At 44.3% G+C, this 11,631-nt stretch overlaps 1 protein-coding gene across 3 annotated transcripts in view; it reads right to left on the bottom strand.

The window, feature by feature from the left end:
- GALNT18 (polypeptide N-acetylgalactosaminyltransferase 18) overlaps window positions 1–11,631 on the bottom strand; it is a 645,416-nt gene that overhangs the window by 344,295 nt on the left and 289,490 nt on the right. The window lies entirely within an intron of this gene.

The raw sequence follows: 11,631 nt of genomic DNA, 5'->3' as shown, positions 1-11,631 counted from the left end.
CCAGATGCTCTTCTTCATCAGGTCCAGATGAAGGAACTGGCAGAGGTAATAGCAGGGCCCCTGGCATGGCTGTTTGAGCGCTCATGGTGCCCTGGCCAGGTACCAGAGGACTGGAAAAGGGCCAATGTGATCCCCATTTACAAGAAGGGGAGAAAGGAAGACCCAGGTAACTATAGGCCACTTAGTCTGACCTTGGTCCTTAGGAAGACCTTTGAGAAAATTATCAAGGAACACATCTGTGGGGGCCCAGCATGGGAAGTAAAGCTCAGGGGCAACCAACCTGGGTTCACTGCGGGCAGATCCTGCCTGACTAACCTTGTTTCCTTTTACAACCAGGTCACAAAGTCCTTGGATGTAGGCATTGAGGTTGATGTCGTCTACCTGAACTTCAAGAAGGCCTTTGACACCGTTTGTCACCCCATTCTCATAAAATAGCTAGGCAACTGCAGCATTGAAGCCTACACAGTCAGACGGGTGGCAAATTGACTCAATGGCTGCACCCAGAGAGTGGTGGTGGACGGGTCATTTTTGACCTGGAGGGATGTGGGCAGTGGAGTCCCTCAGGGCTCAGTCCTGGGGCCTGTACTGTTCAACATCTTTATCAGCAATCTGGATGTGGGTGTGGAATGTACACTGTCCAAATTCGCTGACAACACCAAGTTGTGGGGTGAGGTGAGCATGCTGGAGGGGAGGGACAGAATCCAACTAGATCTAGACAGGTTACAGAGGTGGGCAGATGAGAATAGAATGGAATTCAATGCAGACAAGCGCAGGGTGCTGCATCTAGGGAGAAGGAACCAGCAACACACCTATAGGCTGGGGAACAACCCTCTTGTCAACACAGTGACAGAAAGGGATCTTGGAGTCATTGCTGACTCCAGGATGAAGATGAGCCACCAACGCAAGGAAGCGGTCAGTAAGGCTAACCGCACCTTGTCGTGCATCTACAGATGCATCAAAAACAGGTCCAGGAACGTGATCTTTCCCCTCTGTGTGGCACTGATCAGGCTACAGTTGGAGCACTGCATCCAGTTCTGGGCGCCGCACTTCAAGGGGGATGTGGCTAACCTTAAGAGGGTCCAGAGGAGGGCCACTCCCATGGCCAGGGGGCAGCAAGCCAGGCCCTACAAAAACAGACTAAAGGGCCTGAACCTATTCAGCCTCCACAAGAGAAGGCTGAGAGGTATCTGGTGGCTGTCTATAAACTCACCAGGGGGGACCAGCAGAAAATAGATGAGGCTGTGTTCCCCTGGGCACCACTTGGGATAACAAGGAATAACGGCCACAAATTGATTGAAAGCAGGTTCAGGCTTGATATTGGGAGGCATTTCTTTATGGTTAGGGCTGCCAGGCTCTGGAATGGGCTCCCAAGGGGGGTGGTGCTCTCCCCTACCTTAGGGGTCTTCAAGAGGAGGTTGGATAGATATCTGGGTGGGGTATTATGATCCCAGCACTAGTTCCTGCCCAAGGCAGGGGTCTGGACTTGATGTTCTGTTCAGGTCATTTCCGACCCTAGAAATTATGAAATGCAACTTCCTTAAGCTTTCTGAAATTACTAGCAATAACAAATACATCTTTCTGACGTAGGTAAAATAATAAGAACCCAACATTAAAAATTATTAAAATATATGACAATTTGTGGGAATCATTCCCAGTGGCTAATTGTTTTGTATGAAGCTTGCACATCTTCATTAGGTAGGTGCTCCTGATTTTCCAAAGAACAGGATGCCAGAGTCACCTTTTTTCCACACCCACAAATGCTGAAAGCCAGAGAAATAATTTTGCAGGGGGGTTTTTAGAAAAAACAAAGAAAGAAAAAAACTGTATAATTTGGACCTGAATAAAACTTTTGCCAAGAAAAAAAGACTCTGACTAATCACCTTAATGTTTCTGATAAATCTAAATGGGAGATTCTAAGATTTATAGAAAAAAGTACGTTTAAGACAAAGACTTTCAGGATTTGATTCTTTACTGTGTCAGGCCTATGGTGTGTACATAGAACCCAAGTGCTCCTTACAGGCATGCCCTATGTATCGGAGCCATGGAGATTCCATACAGCCCAGCTATACTGTTTGGCTGTGACGGTAACCTATACTTATCTAGCCAGTGATCTGATATTATGTTCTGCTCCCTGAGTAACAAAGGAAGTGGGGTGGGACATGAACTTTGTCCCCTGGATAAAATCTCCTGTAGATAATGGATGCTTTGAAGAGAGATCTCTTTTCCCAAGGAAAAAATGCAGTTTTCTTGAATCTTCATGGGGTCCTTCCCTATTAGACTATAGTTGCCTGCAATAGCATTCCTATTGCTTGGGTATGAGTAGAAGAAAAAAATTCTGTACCTGGGCCTAAGCACTTTTTTTGGATAATACCTGAAGTAAGGGACACATTTGGGCTCCTGCTCCCGGCTCATAAACCACACAAACGGAAAAGTAGCTAGGAGAGCTGAAAGAGGCCAAAAGAATGATTTTCCCAGGACTTGGGTAGTGTGGAGCCCAGCAGAAGTTTCCAACCTCTTACCAGCCATGAGCTCCAGGATAGTCATTATGAGAAAGAGGGGAGAGAGAGGTGTTGCATTTGCTGCTGGGACACTGTTGGGCAAAATGAGGCCAATTTTACCTCCCAGAGGAGCTTAGAGTCTGGGTGACAAAATCTGGAACTGGAACCCAGAGGCCTTATGTTTTTCTTTGCTCCCATTTAAGTCCATGGCCAGACAACTATTCATTTCTGTGAGAAGAGGGTTGAGTTTGTCTCTTACACACCTCCTTTTCTCCTCCCACTACTTAATTCAGCAGCAGGAAAAGAGAGGGGATGTGCTGTGGCAGTGCTCACCCCCTGGGCCCTGGAGCTGTGTGAAAGCAGGGGCTGAGCACAACCATTGCTGAATTCAGCCAAGGGGAAAGAAGGGAGGCAAGAAGGGAAGGTGGTGCTCACCCCCAGGCTTGGGAGCTGTGCAAAAACAGGCACTCCAGCCAGAACTTGGGCTGACCAGCTGATAAGTTCTTAGTTCATGGCACATGCATAGCTCTGATAGGAAATACACTGGCATGCCAGTGAGCTCAGAGGTCACTGGCATCCATAATCATGGTAAGGGGGTGTTGCTTTCAGCTTTGTAGTATAGTGAGTTGAGCTCCTCCCTCCCCACACCTGAATTCACCAGCAAGGGAAAAGGGGATGAGAAGTGGTGATGTTCTGTCTGCGCTGAGATCATTGCTCTTGTGTCATACAGCCAAAGGGCAGTGGGGCTGGTAGCCATACACCCCTCACTGCAACCCTGGGTCCACCCATGCCAGAGGGCAGGAGCAAAGAAAGTTACCGTAAAGTAAAGGAGTTCAAGGCTTTACCAGACATCAGACACTTCATGGGAACTGAAGCCCATGCACACGTCCTCACCTTGGCATAAGTGAAAGCAGCAGTTATGTGATTAGCTTCAATGGGTTACGTATCATTTGCCACAGGATAAAAAACATGCACCCAGACATTTACCAAAGAGCAACTGAAGTTTGGTAAAGCCTTGTGGTATACTATTCATTTAGCCACAGATCATGGTCTGTTTGCTTATGGATCTTGATCTCTTGCACTAGAAAAATCTACAGAATTGTGGTACATATGTCAGAACCCACCACCTCCACCCCCATCAGGCCTCACAAAGAACCTCTTCCCACAAAACCCTCCCTTGGGGACTACTGAGGACAGAAATGAAGCCAGTGCGGAGGCAGAGGGCTAGCCTGCAGATAGCCTTGCCCTACCCTGGCTCCTCTAAGATCTGTTAAGTGTGTGGGTAGGATCTCTGGCCTTTCCAGGTGAATGAAACCTCTTTCCCCACTCCCCAACCCCTTCCTGGCCCAATTATTTGGAAGGGAAGTGATCTATAGTAATCCTGTTCAAATATTTCCCTACCAGAAACCCACCCCTGCAGGAAATGGTGTAATGCACGCTGAGGGAATCTAGCAAAAGCTCGTGCTAATCATGCTAAGTTTTGGATCCTGCCACATGCAGACTGTCATCATTCCACACAGCACACTAATGGATATCAGCACAGCTGTTTCTTTGTGGCAGGATGGGGGCCAGCTTTGTCCTCTACCATCTGTATTATAAAAAACAAGTATGCCAAACATTTCTACCTATACACACTAAACTAATCTTGTCAATTCTGTAATGCTGCCAGAATCCTGCTGTTCAATTACTTGACTAGGTCTACATTTTAGGATATTCTCAGAGTAGCAACAGATTTCCACTCTCGCTCCTTGTCATGCATATCAGGATAGAGACTTAGGTTTTGCTTCATCATATGCACATTCGAGCCACCCCATGTGCCCCTAATGACATCCACTGGGAGAAGGGAAAGCACAATGTTGATCCAACATTCCCTTCAGCAAAGAGACTTCACCATTGATTCTTGGTACAAGCAATAGCAGAAGGTAATTCCAGTTTGCTGCCTTTTTTTGAACATAATTACTGGCATCTTTAAGTCTAGGAACCCACTAATTCCTGTTAAATATTGCTCTTTTTTCTTTGTTTGAGGGAAAGCTTGATCTTTCTCATATATCTCTATCTTCTGGTGGTAAAATACTACCCTTCAAGCATCTGCATAAAGACAAAGTCTGATCTGAAGATCCATTTGTTAAGGCAATTTTAAATTGGGCTATTAAGTTCATGCTACACGATGATCAGTGTTCAGTATACATCTCAGTCAAGTCAAGTATTTCTGAATAAAATCAGGAATAAGAAGAAATAGTTATTTTAGAAACAGAAATGTCTTCATATTCAAATAGCAAAAGTCATCCAAAACTGTGGGAACTATTGTAGCAGCTGCTGCTGAACTAATTAATAATTAGCACTTGGTATTGGCATTGATAAGGTAGTACATGCAAGGAGAACTGATATCTCTTAAATAAATTATGTCTTTAATATACAGTAGAAGCAGGCAATATTTTTATTTATCCTTCCTTATTCCTGGTATTTGTGCTGAAAAGCTACCCTGAATCTGGAAATAGAGAAGAAGAGCTGAAAAAATAAATGAAAGAGAAAAAGCACCCAGCATAACTCAGTTACCCCAGCTTGCATGAAAAAAATCTCACTCCTCAATAAGAAAGTAGATTTTGGAAAGTTAAAGAGACGCACACTAGCACCTACTGAAAAATATCTAAGGTGGTGTCACATGTTCAACTTAACATTTATTAAGTGCAGTTAAATTGCAACCAGATGCACATACAAGCCGTTTAGCACATATTAAGTGCCTCATGGTAATGCAAAGTTGTTCCCTTTCAGGTGTGGGTTATCTCCCAAAACATAGACTAACTTTAATACAGTTCTGTTAACCAGCATCTTACAAGCCAGCACGCTCTACTAAGTGGCATGCTGGCTTGTAAGATAAAGTGAAACCGGAAGTGCCACCGTGGCACTTCCAGTTTCTCCAAGCCCCCACGGCCCTGCGCTGCCAAGCCCCTACAGCCCGGGGGCATAACAGGCTGCGCGGGGCCCACCTCCCTGTCCTGCGGGACCCACAGGGCGGGTGGGAGGGGCGGTAATGCAGCAGGCGGGGTGGTGATGCAGCAGGATGTGCCAGACACGGTGGAAGAAGTGGCGGCCAGGACTGCTCAATTAACCGGCATATTTTGTAATCTGGCATCCCCCATTCCCAGGGGATGCCGGATAACAGAGCTTTTACTGTACATCACAATGTTCCAATGCAACTGTTGCAAGTGAAAGCAAGACACCAGGCTAAGAGTTCACTTTGTGCTAGGAAACTAATCTACTAATCTAAACTAATGGCTACTGCCATTATGCCCACGTATTCATTTTTGTAAACCCTGGATTTTTTTTAAGCACCATCATTCACCTTTTTAGGAAGAGCAATTTAGATGTTCAAAAACTCAGAAAACTATACACTTACCTCAAGCAAAGAGTTTAGGAAATTAGGTGATCTGGCAGTGTAGGTGCCAGATCTGGCACCAATGTAGATGCTATAATGTAAATTATATATAGTAGTTTTTTGTTTCATGAACTGAAGAATTCAGCTAACAGAGACAGACTCTTATCTTCACTCCTTGACAGACAAAGGTGGTAATAGCTGGCATTGCCCCAGCAAGTTTATACAATGGTTTCCTTTAATGTTAACCATCATACAGCCATAGCACCTACCACCTCCAGCTTCCACCCAATTCCCTCTTCCTCTAAAAACAGATATTTAATTAGGTTGACTGTCCAGGATCACTCAACATCTACCTTGGACTGGGACATTCTCACAGTCTAATACACGTTGCCAAAAACATCTTTTAGCTAGGGTGAAGCCCCTGAATCAGAATTGCCTGAATCTGACTGCTGGAAGTTGCAGAGAGAGAGAAGCAGAGATTGGAAAAATTTGGACATATCCTGCTCACTCTCTCCCTTTTACTTATTGCCATAATGTGACACAAGATGCTAGGCTAGATGCACCTATGGTCTGACTCAGTAAATGGCAGTGCTTATGTTCTTATATAAGAATATATAATGTACAGGCAGTCCTCGACTTACATTTCGAGTTACAACGTTACACACTTACAACATTCATAAATTGACAACCTGTTTCAACTTTATGACATCAGTTTTGACTTGCAACACTTGATCCAATGCGATGCCATGCCAGCGAACAAGTTTGCTGCGTTGCTTATCTCCCTAGAGAACATCTGTCCAAACTTGCTTGGACACTTTCTTTAAGAAAGCAGACAAGACTCCAGAAAAACCTGCAGCCAAGACTCCTGAGAAGACTCTAGCCAAGAACTCTTCAAAAAGTCCCATCAAGAGCCCTTCAAAAAGTCCACCAAAGTACCTCAAATAAGTCCTTCCAAATCAATATGATTGCTATTTACAATATAAATACATTAATGTAGCTGTATTACTCATCTATAATTGATCGAGTACAAAATTCTGGAGTATTTTTGGTGAAAATAGGGTATCCGGCCTTGGTTCAGGAACCAAACCCCCATTTATAACATTGTTTCTTGTGAGAAAATTGGTTCCAAGTAACGTTTCGACTTAAGATGCGATTTTCAGGAACCAATTTTGTCATAAGTCCGAGGACTGCCTGCATAGATATACAATGCATAACCTTTCCATAACATGCAAGTCCTTGCCACACCCAGAACCCAAAGCATGACCTAGACTGCAGCCTCTTTGCTCATAGAGGCCATAAAGCTGCTCTCACATGCAGCTTGAACTCCCTGCCCTCTACCTCTAGAGCACTTCTGGGTATGGACACACCTCATGCTTGTTTTGTAATACTACAAAAAGGAAACATACACCCATTCAAGCTGTATAAAATGCCACAAAAATAGCAGATCTGCTTACAAAAAAGTTCCTGTTTGAAACAAGAATTTATCTGTACTGATACATTCTGTAAGGCCATGTTTAATACATGTCCAGTTACACACAGCTCTACAGGGGGTCTCTTGAATCCATGGCATACCACAGTCCACCCCTCTCCCTCCCTGCCTCCAAGGAGGAGGGAAAGCAGCTGGCTCTCTGACAGTCTGCCCAGCTGTGGCAAGCTGTCACAGAGCCCTGCTAAAACCCTGCCTCCATCACCACCACCACCGCAGGAGCACTGGCAACAGCTGGTGTACCCACAGTGGTAGCGGCAGCAGGCACAGATGTTGCACTCCCCAACTGCTGATGCTGCCCATTTCCTCTGTTAGCAGCAGCCCCTACTGCCCTCTCCCCTGCCAAAAGTGGGTGGAACCTATTAAACAGTCTCCCTGCCGCCCATGAGGATGGCAGTGGGTGGCCTCCTCACCACCCCTGTGGGCATGGATATGTCTGACACCTGCTGCTCCTGCTTTGACTTTTGGTTTGGCAGGTCAATGACCAGGCTCCCATGGGAAGGGAAGGACCAGAACAACAGTGTTCTATGACTTCCTAGCTGAAGAGTTTGCCTCAGATGAAACTTTGTAGTGCTCCAGCCAGGGTCTGTGCATGACGGACATTCTCACAGCATCTCGTTTTTGGATCGCTACAAAGTGCCTCAGCACAACATCCATAGCTTCTGTGGTGGACCGTAGCCTGAGCACAGCTTGGTAGCTCTTGCAGACCAGTACCAGCTATAATAGGTTAGAGTACGCTTCAGGCCATGCAGTAGTGCTAAGTGAAGACTACAAGCTCTGGACCCGTTTTTTATCCTGTCGTAGTTTAGGGACAGGCTCTAAAGTAATGCCTTCCTTGTTAAAAAAAGGAGTAAAAAGAAAACATGATAGGCAGGAGATTGGACAGAATTTTTACACTCAATCACAGTATAGTAACTCAACCAAACATACCAGTTCTCTATACAGACAAGGGCAAAGAATACAGCTGCAGCAATGCTCCTGAAAGTTAAGTTGCTGAATATATGTTTCCCCACACCCTCTTTTTTTTTTTAATAATTCACAGCACCAGACAGGTTGACAACTTATTGAAAGCAGTTCTTCATCTGGAAAGCACTTATTACTTACTGTGTACCGTCTTTATTACATCGATACTGACATTTAACACACAATAAATCTGCAGTCCCTCTGTGGTACTCTGTCTGACAGTTAAACTGAGCCCTTTCCTTTCTTTTAATACTTGTCAAGGATTTTCAGGAAACAAGAATATATTCCATACCTGGGACTTTGTTATCATGCAAGAAGCCACTTTCACACGCTCCTTCCCACTGACAAGATGAATCAAGTGCAAAAATACCTTTCCAAGTGATTTTCATAAAGCTCTGCAGCTTTTTCTACCTTTACACGTGATATTAAATTTTGTACTACTTCAAGGAATGACTTGAGTTACAGAACTTTCCTATCTCCTCTCATTGTTCAGTTCTCACAAGAAGGTGACAGCAAAGAGAGGACCAGATCATCTGAACCTATCACAAGACTTAAGGTTTCAAAGGTTGTCTTAAGTCAATTTAATGCCCCTGGATTCTGGAGCTATCAGGAGGCCAAATCAGTCCCTCCCTAACTGCAAAACAAGGCAACCTGACAGTTGCTCTAAGATATGTTAATTGGCTCATGGCCCCAAGGGCTAACCAGGCAGCTGGGAATTGCCTGAGTCCAGGAAACGTAAACCTATTGGCTGTCAGGATGGAGTGGTGCAAAAGCCTCTATCATAGGAGTCATCATGCAGGGGAAACAACATAGAAATGGTTCCATCAGGCTCAGTATCTAATGTTTGATGGGGTCACCAAGAAAGTTGGACTTGAGATGACTGTTCAGCATCTCTGCTAGTCTTGTGCACATCTTCTACATGTCCTACATAAAAGAATAAAGGCCAAGTATTTAACAGAAGATTGCTTCCTGAACATAATTAAAGCCCTTACTGAGTGCAGTAGCAGAGAAGCTCCTTGCAACAGAAACAGAAACCTAGGGAGGACGAGTTAGGGAAGGTTGTAAAGATTACTGCACAAGTCCAGAAAGAAGGGCTGGGAAGCTTCTGAGCCAAGCAAGGGAATGCTCCAGACAAGCCAGGGTCTAACAAATCCCTTTTGCCAGGGCCTTGTTTAGTTCATAGTACGTATTAATATGGGTCAGTGAGTTTTCTGAGCAGTTGCACATTAATCTAAATGTAGATTGTAGTACTGCACTGGAGTCTTGAAGTGGTTCTAGTACAGTCCCAGGGCTGAAACCAAAATCAGCTGATTTTTGCTCCCACCAAACCCAGTTGGAGTCTCCCATGCGGTCCTGGGACTGAGACCCACAATTGTGGTTCCCAGCTCCAAGACCACAACTGATCATATTCTCTCCATGGAGAAGTCCCACACTAATACAACCCATGTTATTCAATAGATTTTGGAGATATTCCTCGCTCAAAAAGACAATTTTGCTACAATACAAGAGCACTTACCATATGTTATCCCACTTGAATGCTTGGACGCTAACGTTTTAAGTGTAGTTAACATGTTAAGTGTAAAACATAACAGGGCTCTCAGAGAGAACTGGAGGAGAGTTGGGACCTGATAACCTGGAAGGGAGGTCCAAGAAGAAAGGGTCTGGGGAGAACTGCTTTCATTAATAAATTAATCTGCCATGTTGTTATAAGTACTTTGGGCCAGGGATTACTGGGAGAAACTGAATGGAAATAGAGGTAGTGTCAACAGGAGAAGATAATGTTCTGACACTACACCTCCCTATAATGCCCAAGTAAGATGGCAATTACATGGGATGGGTACCTCCCTTGGCTCTTTCGAAAATCCTTTCCTTGACCAACAAAGGAGTCCTATTTATAATGAAGGCTTTAACTTTAGGAAATAACCTGGAGCCAATCATGAATGCATAGGCCATTTTAAGGAATGTTTAACTGCTTCCTGCAGTCAGCTACGAACCAGAAAAAAATATTTACAGTCACCAGGCATTGCTAGAGCATGCATTTTGGAAGGTTCATATAATTGTGGGCCAAATCATCAGCTGTTTTAAGTTGGCACTGCTCCACTGATATGAATGGAGCTCTTTTAACTTGGACCAGCTGAGCATAGAGCTGATGTCTCTGATCAGCAGAAGGGACAGCTGATGAATTCCTAGAAGCACACATTCTCCACCAGTATGACAAAAGTGAAGCATCTGCAGTGTTCCCAACCCTCATGATTTTATCATGAGTATCCCAGGCATTTGATGTTTCTAGCAGCTCCAGCTCCTGAAGTCACAAGAATCTTGGCTTTCCTTAGTGCAGAAAAAAAAAGTTGTAGCCCATTAGCTAAAGAAGAAAAAATTGAAAAAACAGGAACCAAGTGTAACATAATTGTTTAAATGCTAGATAACAAAAAAAACTTAATCTATTTGAAATGAGCCCATAATTTTTATGTCACTCATGATTTCTGAGGGACCCATTTCATTTTTTGTAATGCTTAGGATTAATAAAGCGGTATTGGTTAACTCAAGCATTTCCTCTCTGACATTCAACCACAGTGCATCTGAATTCCCAACTAAACATTAGGCTGCACAGAAATGGACTTGTAGCAATTCTCCTGCCTGGGCTCATTTTCAGCTTCTCTGCAGCAATGGAACGTGTCATTAGTACAATCACTAGCAACTACTCCCTTCCTCAGCATGATTCTGTGCTGCTCATTATCCAAACCAAAAACTGAACTGAACAAGAGTTTTCACCTTATAATAAGTTCACTGGCCAGTTAGTATCTGCCATCAGCAAACTCAGAGTCCAGTTCTGAATGCCTGACCTTCTCATCAGAAAGATCCCCACCCTTACAGATCTATACTTGTGATAGATCTTCAGGTGATTCCCTTCCTCTTCTATACAGAGTGTCTTTGTGCCAGGTCATGGTGTGGTTGCTGCACTCCCACCTGTTGTTTGCTCTGACCTCAATTCCTTTTCTGTATTTTTGTGGGGTTTGCTTCCATTTTTTCCTAAATGTATCGTTTATTTTAATTCCATCCACAAGACCTGTCTCCATCATCACCTGCCCCTTCTTTCAGTTCTCCAGCTCATTTCCTGTTCTCCACCTTTCTCTCTCTGAGCTCTTCAAGTCCTTCTATAAATAAATAAATAAATAAATAAATAAATAGTGCCTTCCTGCCCCTCCTCTGGTATGGAGAAGGCCCTTACCACAATACCCCTGCTCAGGACATCCTGCGGTGTGGTAAACCATAGGCAGAGGGGAGCCAGCATAGGGCTGTGCAAAGCT

The sequence above is a fragment of the Gavialis gangeticus genome, unplaced genomic scaffold, assembly GCF_001723915.1.
Source record: "Gavialis gangeticus isolate Ggan-Ray unplaced genomic scaffold, GavGan_comp1, whole genome shotgun sequence".
NCBI lineage: Eukaryota > Metazoa > Chordata > Crocodylia > Gavialidae > Gavialis > Gavialis gangeticus.
The sequence above is the reverse complement of the archived record's forward strand: the minus strand, read 5'-3'. Positions and strand labels throughout refer to the sequence as shown.